The sequence below is a fragment of the Papio anubis genome, chromosome 19 (genome assembly GCF_008728515.1).
Source record: "Papio anubis isolate 15944 chromosome 19, Panubis1.0, whole genome shotgun sequence".
NCBI lineage: Eukaryota > Metazoa > Chordata > Mammalia > Primates > Cercopithecidae > Papio > Papio anubis.
The window spans coordinates 53,569,819-53,583,976 of NC_044994.1; the positions used below are offsets into that span (position 1 = coordinate 53,569,819).

Here is a 14,158-nt window from a genome sequence, read left to right on the forward strand (position 1 = left end):
TAGTTGATCAAAGACATCCTTATTAGCTCTGAATTTCCATGATGAGTGTCAGAGGGGGAGTGTAATTCATAGTTTTTAGCTGAATATGGTATACAACATATGACTTTTTAAAGTGAAGATTGGGTATTGTTACATCCATATACAACGCAGCAATCTGGAGAGAGAGGTTTCCTCAACCAGCTTCAGAAACCAGTTGAATGCTTCACATTGCCTTGAGTCCATTTGACATATTTTCTCAGAGTTGAAAATGAATATTTAATTTGAAAAATGTCAATATTAATTGAAACAGGCCAAAGTTTGCATGTCCAAGTATAAACAATATATAAATAGCAAGTTTTGAAAGATTTAAATAGGACAGTGATTGTTTTTAATAGAGACAGCATTGAATCACTTGTAAAAGTGGCTTAATTAAAGTGTATTGATATACAATTGAAAAAACATCAAATGCCTAATGACTTCCAAAATTCTCTCTACTTAAAATTGAACATTTTATTCAGTTTCAAGAAGACCAAACTGATGCCTCTCAGACTTGTGCAGATCTGTAAAACTCGGTATGTTTTTCTTTGGTACTAATACTTTATCAAAGAAACGTGTATCTATCTAGAAACAGCTCTGATTTCACCATACTCCACAAAGAAATGAGAGCTACAAGCTTGACAACAATCTGCCAAGTAATGTGGAAGTTAGAGAATTTCATGATTAAAATGTTTATTTTCAGCATAGCTTCTGAAAGTACTTGGCTCTTACATAAGTAAGTTTATATCTAAAGAGACCTTTCTTTTTGAGACGGAGTCTTGCTCTGTCAGGCTGGAGAGGGCCGGATCTCAGCTCACTGCAGCCCATCTCCTGGTTCACGCCATTCTCCTGCCTCCCAGCCTCCCCGAGTAGTTGGGACTACAGGCGCCTCACGCACCTCACTCCGGCTTGTTTTTTGTAGTTTTAGTAGAGAGGGGTTTCATCAGGTTCACTCAGGATGGTCTCGATCTCCTGACCTCGTGATCCGCCCGTCTCGGCCTCCCAAAGTGCTGGGATTACAGGCTTGAGCCACCGCGCCCGGCCTGAGACCTTCTTAATGAAAATGAAGAATTAAGAACTTGGAGTCCACATCAATTTTTCTCACAATTGATATTAAAAATCATATAGCACTAAAATGTGTCCATCTGTTACTACTCCAATATAAAATAAAAACTTGACTAATCACTGCAAAATGTAGCCAAATGTAAGAATTTTTGAAAGCACTAAGTGGCTTATACCTTATTCAAATAATATGATTCTCCGTGGAAGGTAATGATAGAGCAACCAGGGTTTTAGAATATCTACTATTGAAGGGCTTTGTAGTAAGTTCTTTGGACACTTTTAAAATCATAGCTGATAGCAACCACGCAAAGCAAGTAGTATCTTTAACATGTTACAAATGAAGAAACTAACATTTAATGAGACAGGTTACATTTTATGAGCCTTAGCATACAGTCTGATAGGAATCACAATAACAAAATGCAAGAAGAGCCAGTTTGTGATCCAGATCACCCCAGGTGCTTCGCTTTTACAAAGTTACTATTGAAAAAAAAAAAAAAAAAATTGTCTGGGCTTGGTGGCTCACGCCTGTAATCCCAGCACTTTGGGAGGTGAGGCGGGCAGATCACCTGAGGTAGGGTGTTCACAACCAGCCTGACCAACATGGAGAAACCTTGTCTCTACTAAAAATAAAAAATTGGCCGGGCGCGGTGGCTCACGCCTATAATCCCAGCACTTTCGGAGGCTGACACAGGCGGATTACCTGAGGTCAGGAGTTCGAGACTAGCCTGGACAATATTGTGAAACCCCATCTCTACTAAAAATACAAAAAATTAACTGGGCATGATGGCACATGCCTGTAATCCCAGCTACTCAGGAGGCTGAGGCAGGAGAATTGCTTGAACCTGGGAGGCGGAGGTTGCAGTGAGTCGAGATTGCGCCATTGCACTCCAGCCTGCACGACAAGAGCAAAACTCTGTTTCAAAAAAAAAAAAAAATTAGCCTGGTGTGGTGGCACATGCCTGTAATCCTAGTTACTCAGGAAGCTGAGGCAGGAGAATCCCTTGAATCCTGGAGGCGGAGGTTGCAGTGAGCTGAGATCGCGCCATGGCACTCCAGCCTGGACAACAAGAGCAAACCGTCTCAAAAAAAAAAATCTTGAGGATCAGTTTATTTCCCCCATCTGTAAAATGTGAGCGTCAACAGCATTTTCATTGTTGAATTGTTTTAAAAATCAGCTAAACTTTTAATGAGTTATCTCACTTGTAAGGGGTAATCAGTAGGTGATCATAATTATTACTGCAGTAGCAAAGAGATCATTTAATACCAGGTCTCGTTTCCCCAAAAGCTCTTATTATACCATTTTGCTTTTTCAATTATAAACAAAACAAATAAACAGAAATTCCTGCTTTGCTGCACCATTATAAGGTGAGCCAGGTGGTAGAAAGATCACTAGATGTGTCATTGGGAGATATGTACTATTTTCTTAGCTGGGTCCTAAAGGACAAAAAAAAAAAATCGTGTATACTTGAATAACTCATTTAAATTTTTCAAAATTCCAAACCTTACAAAATCCTGTAGACTCCAGTTCAACAGAAAAAAAAAAAAGCCATAATACAATTTTCCTTGCCCACCTAACAGGGTTATTGTAAGTGTAAAATAAATTTCAGAAATCTTAAAGTATAAGGTATATTATAAAATTATAGTGTATGGTATATAAAATCATGATATTATAAAATTATATTAATTATATTATTATGTTTCCAATTTGTAAAAAGTTCACATTCTCACTTAAAAACTGACTGGCTTAATATTAACTAAATAAGAGAACCAAAATGAAAAGTATTTATTTCACTAAAGTGACCATTTTTAAGTGTGTCAAACTAATAATAGTACCCACATTTATTGACTGCTTACTTGTGCAGGCACTGTTTCAAATGTTTTACATGTATTTGTTCATTTGATTCTATGCATGCAATCCTTCTAAACATTTATGTTCAGTTTTCTCTTATAACATATTAATGAAGCTTGGTAGGAGCTGTGTATTGCAGCATGCATTGCCACGGTGAAGTTAGGTAGGCAATTCAAAGAACCAGAGTTGGGTCTGATTTACTAGCTGTATTGAGGTTACCCTACAATTTGACTTCAAAGGGGCACCTTTCTTTACATGAGCCAAGATTCTTTTCACTCTCATTCTCATCTGTCAAGATAGATGCTTACGGGTCAACAGAGGTTTTCCAAACATGTGAACCATCCATTTGATACCTCTGCCAACATCTCCATTCTCAATTTATTTTAGTGGCAACCTTTTGGCTGAGAGACAATGAATGCCCAATCACAGCTATATTTGTCTTCAGGGTAACAACCACATGCTTACAATTTTGAGTCACTTTAGTTCCTCAAATTTGACTGAAACTTAGATTATCAGAGCTAGGGTATTAACATTGGCTATGAAATTGGATGTTTTAATGTTATAAGGCAGTTTCAGAAAATGCTGTACATTTACTTATACTGTAATAGAGGACAGACCTACTTATTCATATTTATAAAGCTTATTGAGGAGTATATCAGTTATCTTGCCAATTCTTTTTTTTTTTTTTTTTGAGACGGAGTCTCGCTCTGTCGCCCAGGCTGGAGTGCAGTGGCCAGATCTCAGCTCACTGCAAGCTCTGCCTCCCGGGTTCACACCATTCTCCTGCCTCAGCCTCCCGAGTAGCTGGGACTACAGGTGCCCACCACCTCGCCCGGCTAGTTTTTTATATATATATATATTTTTTTAGTAGAGGCGGGGTTTCACCGTGTTAGCCGGGATGGTCTCGATCTCCTGACCTCGTGATCCACCCGTCTCGGCCTCCCAAAGTGCTGGGATTACAGGCTTGGGCCACCGCACCCGGCCCTATCTTGCCAATTCTATGAGAATAAGGCCTGTCTTTTAAAAATTGCTGCCTGGAAAATGAAAACCAGGATTTATTCTGCCATAGTCCTAGAACAGGGTATGAGTTAGTAAGTTTTTATTGGGGGGAAAACATGATGGGACATCTTTTCTAATTGTGCTGATTAAGGCTATACTGTCTTCATTTTGCCTTATTAATTTCCTCTTATTCCCATTTTTTCCATTCACTCATTCATTGCTTCATTTATGCTTTGGATTTCTATTATGTGCAAGATACATACAAAGATCTAAATGCTGAGGGGTTTAAGCAAGGAAAAATTCAATGCCCTGCCTCTTAAATATCTGGTGAGACATGGAAACAATCAGCTATAATATTAATGACATGATTTTTCATTTCTTCAATATAAGTTCAGTGTTCAGAATTCTAGTCTCCTAGGAAGCATGGTACATTAATATTAACTCATTTTGTCTAATTAATAAAATATATCAGTACTTCTCTTATGGCTCCTAACATTTTCTCACATCTTTAGTATTTTCTTATTTACATATATTAGTTCATGTATTAGACTGCAAGCACATGCTGATTCCTTTTTGTGTCTCCTAAAACAATTATCCACGTGTGCACTGGCGATGCTAAGAGATGATTTACTCAATGAAAGAAAGAACAAGGAAAACAACTGAATTTCAGGTTAAATTTGTTGCTAGTGCTAGAATATTTCTTATGCCTTCCATTTACTTCTTCAGAGCTCATTCATTTTTCAAAAGATACTGTTAGATCCACACCACTGTGGATGAGAGAAGGATGGGCATAGCACTTGCTGCACGTGTATGTCGATGCCATGGCAAGCGTGGTGGGCACTAAGACGAGGTCTCATGAGGAGTGATCCCCAGGATCTTGAGTTCTCAGCTTTGTAGATTCAGGAACAAAAGAAGCCAATGATAAAGCATTCCTCTGCGTGACTGAGGAACTTATTTTATTTAATTCTTCCCAAGAAACCTGTAAAGGAGATGTTATCTCTGTTTGTACAGATTAAGAACCTGAGATTCCTGCAATGCCCAGAGCCAGCCAAGCAGTTAGGGAAGTGGAAGATTTAGGAGACAAACTTGGATTTATCTGACACTAAAACCACTGCTTTTTCAAAAAGCTGTACATATGTGATTTTTCTGGGGTTTATTGGGCTCCAGGGGACTGATGTCTTTGACACAGCAATAGGAAAAAAAAGAAGTAAGAGAAGGCAAGCAAGCACCATTCTAGGTAACTGTGGATGCCTCCTTAATCTGAGTTCTGTATCTCATATTCACTCAGTTTATCTGTACGATGCAGTTCTTTCCTGGTGCTCTTCCCTGTTTAACTAACATTGGGACTTCATATCAGGCTCCCTCCGATTCTACCAGCTATCATGAGTCTAGCGTTCCTAATTCCATGCACATGGATCAGCTATCCTTTCTGACCGGAATTTTAAAACACATACAAACAAGGTTCACTTTTACTTATTAATTTTTAAAATCTGAGAGAGTTTATTTAACCTTTCTCTCCACTCATATTTGGAGAACTTCACAAATGCAATCAGAGGAGCTTCCATGGATGTTCCCATGATCAAAATTACTTCTATAAAATCGGCCAAAACTTAATCTACAGCAATTTCTCAGCAATTTCAAGGAGAGTTTCCTGATTTAAATGGTAAGAATAACTGGATTGCAGAGAATTATGGTCTACCACATCTTGTCAATGTTTTGACAGGCATTTTTTTTTCAGCCAGTACAGAGCTTTGGCATCTAAAGAATGAAATTGAGATTTTGAAAAGCACTGTGATGCCCAACATAGATAAAACTAAAATAAAAATTAGTTGAAAGATTTTTAGCATATTATACTGCATCTCAACCCCAAAAGAAAAAAAAAGAAATATGGTCATCATAACTGCATATATGGGTGCACACTAAATCCACCAATAGGGACAGAAAGGGAGAGTAACGATTGAAGTGGGCTGAAGAAATACAAAGATGCATTATGAAATTAACACTCACCTACTATGTTTTGCCTTATTCTACTAAGTCTAATCTCTGCCGCCTAAAGCAATGTGTATTGCTGGCTTCCCACTTCTTTAAATAGCACTTGCAGTGAGTGATAATATAACAACACAGGGCACAGTGTGAACAGCCAAAAAGAGAATCATTTAAACAAATGGATTTGTAAAACATGATTGTTTTAAGCCTGTCCATGTCAGGACTGCAATTTGAATTAAACATAAGGTGACTTCTTTCACAGAATCAATAAGTACAAATAACATCGCTCGCAACCATGTTTTATTTCACAGACAAAAATGGTTCTTAACAGCTTTCTGAAGGCTATGCTTCAGCCACCTGCTGTTAAAGTTGTTTGCTTTTTCTTACAAAAATTGTTCTTTTGCAACATTAAAACAGACAAGCTTGCAGTCAGTTCACTGGAGGCTAGAGTCTAGAGAGATTCGAAAGGCACTTTTCTTAATGAATACCATAACTTCCTGCACCCTTCCTACTGGCAAGTCAGGACAATAGAAACATCAGAGGGTTTTGCCTGAAGCCAGTTACTTCTAGAAGTCTTACTATCATTAGCTGACTTGAATCAGGGGCAATTTCTACCACTTTGGCAAAGGGAGACTTCTAGCGGTCCACCTGAGTTTTTGACTTCCAAAGACATTGGTTTTACTGGCAAATATTAGATTCTATTGCAATTCTAGCTGGTGATAAATTAAGAACCTGGATAGCATATATTCTGTTCTTGCCTCTCGCTTCCATTCTTAAAATATGATAAAGAACATTATAAAAGTTTTTATTCATGCATTTATTAGGTGTCTAAAAAGACAAGTAGTAATTCAGCTTATAATGTTGAATGATTCTTGAAGCACAATATGGGAAAGGGAAGGCAAACTTATAAAAAAAGTAGTTTATCATCTTTCCTCTGCTTGTCAAAGTTCATACAAATATTTCTGATTTTCATATCTTATCCTAATTGTCTATTCTCATTTCTCAAAATTTCAAAATAAGTATATAAAAGAATAGTCAATGACCCAGTAGAGTCACAGGTAAAAACAAATAAACCAAAATCAAACAACAGAAAAACCCAACATACTTAGATAAACTATTTTTTAGAAATTAATGCATAGATCAGGTGTGGTGGCTCATGCCTGTAATCCCAACACTTTGCAAGGCCAAGGTGGTAGGATCGCTTGGGCCCAGGAGTTCAAGACCAGTCTGGGCAATGTAGGGAGACCTCATCTTGACAACAACCAAGAAAATCTAGCTGGGTATGGTGGTATGCACATGTGGTTCCAGCTACTTAAGAGGTTGAGGTAAGATAGCTGTTTGAGACTGGGAGGTTGAGGCTGCAGTGAGTTGTGATCATACCACTGCACTCCAGCCTGGTGACAGAGTGAGATATGGAAAGAAAGAAAGGAAAAGAAAGAAAGAGGAAAAAAGGAGGAAGGAAGGAAGGAAGGAAGGAAGGAAGGAAGGAAGGAAGGAAGGAAGGAGGAAGGAAGGAGGGAGGCAGGCAGGCAAATCTGCAATGGATCATTTTTTTAGTGCTGTGTTTTTATGCTCTGGAAAATAATGTGTGTTTTGAGGAGCATGGAGACAGTGTACTTAGAATTTAGCCTGAAAAAATAAGTTAGATGATGAAACTGTCAGAGTACTAAAGAAATAAAACTAGAATAGTTCATAACTATTTCATGGAAGTTGATGAGTATATTTTCAATAAAATGTTTTATTTTAGAAAGCTGAGTGAAGTTTTGAAAAGTATACATAATTATTCACTTTTGCTATGAAAAATAAGCTGATCTCCTCTTAAAATATTTTCCACTATTTAACTTAAAATTAAATTTTAATTTTAGATATATGAAATAATACATATATTTTAAGATATATCTGGGGACAATTGTGGGTAGATGTGGTAGGATGAATTCTAAGTCCCCTACTATTTATTTCTCTGGTATTTACGTCTTAAAAAATGCCCTCCTTTAAGTGGAGATGGGAACTGTGAATTCCTTCTGGCCAATAGAAGATGGCAAAGATAAAGAGATTTTAAAGACAGATGAAGTCTACAAATCAGTTTATTTGCGATTAATCAAAAGGGACATTTTTTCTGGATAAGCCTTATTAGATGAAGGTCCTTGAGAAAAGATTTGGCCTCCCTCAAGGGCAGAGATTCATCTTGTAGCCTTAGTGAAGTAGGCAGCCACACTTCCCATATCAAGAAACTATGGGAAGCCTCTAGGACCTGAGTTTGGCATAAAGATAACAACCACTGAAGAGCTGGTGCCCTCACACAGTCACAAGACAATGAATTCTTCCAACAATTTGAATAAGCTTAGAAGCAACTCTTCCCCAATCAAGCTACTAGATGAGAATGCAGCCTAATAAAAATCTTGATTACAGCTTTACAGGACACAAAGCAGCTAATAGGACCCAGTCAAGCTGTGCCCAGATTTGCAACTTATGGAAACTCTAAAATAATAAATGTGTTGCTCTAAGCCGCTAAAATGATGTTGATTTGTTATGCTGCAATAGAAAACTAATACAAACTTTTATATGAATGCCTAACTATCCTTATATTGCTTTATCTACCACCCTCAATCCCTCTACACGTACACACATTCATACAACAGAATTCAACTTAAACATCTAAATGATATTGCTGTGAACTTTGGAAGATACCATCCAGAAAACAAAAAATTCAAGAATAAACATTACACAAGCTTTAAGAGTTCTTCCCACAATTATAGAAAACACTAAAAGCCATTTTTTTGCTCTTCCTCCTTTGAAGGAAGTACAATGACATTGGAAATGAAGAAAGTAAATTTAAACACAGCTCTTAATTTGAATGACCAAGTGAAGAAAGAATATGGGGTGAGGGTTGAGGAGATTGCTTTGCCGCAACAGCAGTTAGTGGCCACTCCAAACCTGGGAATAATAGGGTTGTCCTGGGACAGAGCTTCTCCCTCATGCTACTGAAGCTATTTCCTAAGGCAGACAACAAGACCTGGAAAGAGAAACATCTCACCATGCAACATAATTCCAGGCTGGACCCAAATGGAAAGTTGGTCCTTGGTACAGTGCGTCCATAAAAACAGTGAAGAAACTGCCATGTAGAGGTAAACACTTGGATTGATTCATGGTTCTAGCTCCTATCACATTCCTTTTAGTCTGATTATTTATCAGTGCTCCAGCTTAAGATTTAAGAGAGAATTCCAGTAGCATTTTGATAATTTTTGAGGGAACACAAGCAGAATTCATATGCACTATTTTAGAATGAGTATCACATCTAATTTACCTTTCAAGAGTGAGTGACAGGTAGGGACACAGAGAGATAGCTAGATGGCTAGATAGCTGCATTCTTACTGTGCTTTAGAAAGCCCTACACAGTCAGCATCTCTGTTACTCTTTGTTCTTATATTACTCTTACCTTTGGTCTTCCTGCTCCAGAATCCCTGGCCTCCTTGCTATCACTGGAACAAGTTAGACACCATCCCATCTTCAAACATTTTTCCTTCTTCCTCTATCTGCAATGCTCTTTATTTAGATATTGTCATCACATTGTTTGCTCAACTCCTTCAAGTTTTTGCTCAAAATTTACCTTTGGGATGAGGCCAATCTCCAGTCATAACACTCCCCAGCTTTCTTACCTACTTTTTTCTCTCCTAAATACTACCGTCTGATATATTACACATTTATGTTTTTTTTTTTAAATCTCTCTCTAGCCACAGAATATAAGTTCCCTCAGTGCAAGGATGTTTGACCATTTTGTTAACTGGTGTTCCTAGGGCAATAGAATGCACTCAAACATTTGTTGAAGAAAAAAAAAAATAGTTTGAGATTAAAAAGAAAAACAACTAGACAATACTAGTCCTTAACAAGAAATAGCAGAAAAAAATAAAACCATGTTATGGATGAAATGCTTGAAAAAAATCCTGCAGAATATAGATTATGAAGAACAAATCACACAAATAATAAAGGCTATAATAGATAAGGTGGATAGCCCAACCAAAAACATACAGATGGATCCTTGGTGTTCCTCGGGCAAAACCATTTTTTTTAAAAAAGATAATAATAAAATATAATAGAAGAAAATATTCCTATGTGGGGGCCTAAATTAATACAAGCTAAGAGGGTTTACTATGCTCTAGAGACCTTCACTGGTACATACACCAAGTGTTAAAATCAGTTTATTCACAAAAGAAGACACTTTGACCTCTTATCAGACTTTTTCCCATAATGTAAGATCCCAGTAATGGTTCAAAGTCTATAGAACTTCAATGAGAAAAAGTTATTGCCAGAAATTATATGTTGAGCTAATTTGTGGTTCATGCAACTTGGCACCTGAAGAAAAAATTATCACATAAGAAAGTCTTCATTACTATTTACCAACTATGTATTAGTAAAGTACTCAAAATATATTACAGAAATGAGATTTATTAAATAAAAATAAAATGTAATGGGTTACTGCAACATAAAGCAACTGAAAGAAAGCATTAAAACCATTGAAATATAGATTTAATCATCAGGAAATATAGTTAATGTGGGCCAGGTGTGGTGGCTCATGCCTGTAATCCCAGCACTTTGGGAGGCCTAGGTGGGCAGATCATTTGAGGTGAGGCGTTTGAGACCAGCCTGGCCAACATGATGAAACCCTGTCTCTACTAAAATTCAAAATTAGCCCGGTGTGGTGTCGCATGTTTGTAATCTCAGCTACTCAGGAGGCTTGAGGCAGGAGAATGACTTGAACCCTTGATGAAATGGCTTGATCAAAAGGTTGTAGTGAGCCAAGATCCACCACTGCACTCCAGCCTGGGCAACAGGGCAAGACTCCATCTCAAGAAAAAATCCAAGTGTTGTAAGTATTTCTTTAAAGAAATAAGACAAAAAGTATAATTTAACAATAATTACACAAAAAATTAAAATTATATCATAAAACAAGAAGGCAATAAGCAGTTAAACTATGCTACTGTTATGACTCTGAGAATTAAATATTACACCTAATTAGTTGTAGCAATATTTAATGAACAAAGATAGTGAGATAATTAAAAATGTGATGAAAATTCCAAATAATTAAATACAACCAAGGGAAAGAAAACAGTTTACATAGCATAACACACAAATCTAAGGAATCAATTGCAGATACATATTAAAGTTTAAAAAGTGACAAAATAAGACTATATAATTAGTTATGACAGCAAATTTGAATAGCTAAACAATTTAGCTTATTCAGTAAAATAGGAAAATAATGAGATTAAGATAGAAACCAATCAGTCAAAACCAATTGCATAGGATCTAAAAAGGAATAAGTGAAAGAAGAAATGATCCAGAAAGTTTGAAAATAAAAAAGCAAGCTTAGATATTAGAGAATAATCAAATAATAGCAAAGTAGAAGTTGCTACGTTACTTCCAACAAAGAAAAATTCAAACCTAGATTGTGTCACTAGTGTATACTGCCAAACGTTTAAAGAACAAATAATGCAATTCTACACAAACCCTTCCAGAAAGTGTGAGAAGGGGGAATGCTTACCAACTCTTGTTATGAGACCAAAATTGCCCAGAAAGCAAAAGAGCCATTGAAAACAATAAAACTGTAGATGAATATCCCTCAGGAACGCCAACATAAAATTCCCACAAAATATCAGCAAATTAAATCCAGCGATATAAAATCTTGGGATGAAGACAGAAAAACTTAAAAACTGCAAAAAACAAAACAAAACAAAAAACAAGAAAATATAAATTCAGAAAAGTAAAATTAAAATATTAAAACCTAAAACTAAAAGGTTGGTGTTTGTGAATATAACCAAAAGGTTATTATTTGAGGGACAAACAAGAAAACAGAACAAATCAGGCAAAAATAGAAAAATCTTAATTTAAAAATTAATGTTAATGGGGGAATAAACATACATTTGTAGAAGTAACTTATGACTTCATACTATATATGTGACTATATCGATGAAATTCATAATATACAACTAAAATTAAATTAAGAGTAATTAGAAACATGAATAGGAAAATAAATGTTAGATATTGAAAAAATTAGTTGTCAAAGAATATATCTAAAATAAATGTCAATATCAATTTTAAAATAAATTCTTGCATTACTCATGTCCATTTATAATACCCATGCTATATAATGATTCATAAGGCGTAAATATTGGGAGTTTCAAATCATATTTATAATCGATTGCAACCAGTATATTAGAAATTTATAGCACCAAAACATAGAAAACTGTGAACAATCTAATATGAATAAATGTAAAATACTATTAGAGTTTACCAACAATATTACTACCTGGACCCATGATCAAAAAAGCATATTTAGAGTAATGCAAAGATAATTTATTACAATAAATCCAAAACTATAATTTATTACACACCATTAGGTAAAGAATAAATTATTTTTTAGAATATACACATAATTCTTGAATAACTAGAGAAAAAAATTACTATGAGTTGCAGGAAATTTTCCAATATAATCTGAGTTTATTTTAAAAAATAAATGTACAAGTTTAGCTAAAAAAAAAAAAAAAAAATGTACTGGGAGGACGAGGCCAGCAGATCAGGAGGTCAAGAGATGAAGACCATCCTGGCTGACATGGTGAAACCCCGTCTCTACGGAAAATACAAACATTAGCCAGGTGTGATGGTGCGTGCCTGTAGTCCCAGCTACTTGGGAGGCTGATGCAGGAGACTTGTTTAAACCCGGGAGGTGGAGGTTGCAGTGAGCTGATATTGCACCACTGCATTCCAGCCTGGGTGACAGAGTAAGACTCTGTCTCAAAAAAAAAGAGTGGGGATTATTTTACATAAAATATATATGCACAATATATATATATAATATATATAGCAGGACTATTTACTATTCAATAAATCAATAAATATACAAATAGAATAATAAGCTTATGTCTCCTGGTGAACAATTGGGAAAAAAGATAAAATGATTTCTGCATAGTAAATGTTAAATGTAAAATACGAAACCCTAAAAGAAATAGAAGAACACATAGATGACTCTTTAACAAATTTAAAGCCAGAAATCATAATTAGCAACAAAAAATAACCTTACATTTTAGAGCTTCCTTACTTTTATTTACTCAAGTGGGTTAAATATGTAAAGAAACCAAAAAGCAAATTATAATTTGATATAAATATTTACAACCTGTGACACAAATGGCAAAGTAGAGCTTTGTCAAATGAAAAGAAACAGGACATGAATCCCAATAGTGGGAAAACATTTGACAAAATGAATTGACAGAAAATACACAAAAGAAGAAATACAAATTATAAATTACTATTTGAAGAACATTTTTACTCATTAAGAGCAAAATGAGCATTTAAAGTGACTCAAGATCAGACAGCTTCTTGTATATTTGTAAAAATAATAACTCTCCATATTTCCTCCATCCTATAAAATATTATTATTTGCCTGGGGCCAAATGTTTAATATATTTAGAAATGATATTTGCACATGGCTTTTTGCAAATCAAAACCTTATATATACTGTGCCTTCCTTTATAAATGCATTTTCCTCTCAAAAACAATAGTGCCAGTAACAATTACTTGTTGTGGGGATTATTTTACATGAAATATATATGCATAATACATATATAATATGTATAGCAGGACTATTTACTATTCAATAAATCAATAAATACACAAATATAGAAATAGAATAATAAGCTTATGTTTAAAACAGAGAACAATGTGACATAGAATTTTACACTGGAATGCAATTTTGTGTACTTTTCTATGACAATTGTGTGAGATCTAGTATATAGACAGATAGATAGGTAGATCTTGAAATGTGCTTTAATCTATGTTCTTTTACCCTTTTTTGAAAATGTATATTAAAGTCTGATTTCAACTTAATCAGGGCCACATAATGAATGATAAATGACATGAGCACACAGGGCAAACAGAACTATTTTTGCTATGACCAATCATTTAAAAAGCTCAATTAGCAGGGCATGGTGGCAGGCGCCTGTAATCCTAGCTACCTGGGAGGGTCAGATGGGAGGATCACTTGAGCCTGTTAATTCAGCTCTAGCCTGGGCAACACAGTGAAACCCCAACTCTTATTTTTTTTTTCTTAAAGGCTCTGTTAGGTACCCGTTCAAATGATTAATTTTCTCTGCGATAAACATATGTTTCCATATACATTTAATTTCACATGTCAATTTAAAAATTAAGGCAGCATTTGTCCCCATTGAACAAGGCAGAATAAAAAATATTCCCTAAATA

General features: G+C 35.5%; 1 long non-coding RNA gene across 1 annotated transcript in view; it reads right to left on the minus strand.

Moving 5' to 3' along the window:
• Positions 1-10,580: 10,580 nt before the first annotated feature.
• LOC110740426 overlaps positions 10,581-14,158 on the minus strand; it is a 58,592-nt gene continuing 55,014 nt past the window's right edge. The window contains exon 6 of the long non-coding RNA XR_004180094.1: positions 10,581-11,616. This is a non-coding gene — a long non-coding RNA (uncharacterized LOC110740426). The remainder of the gene's footprint in view (positions 11,617-14,158) is intronic.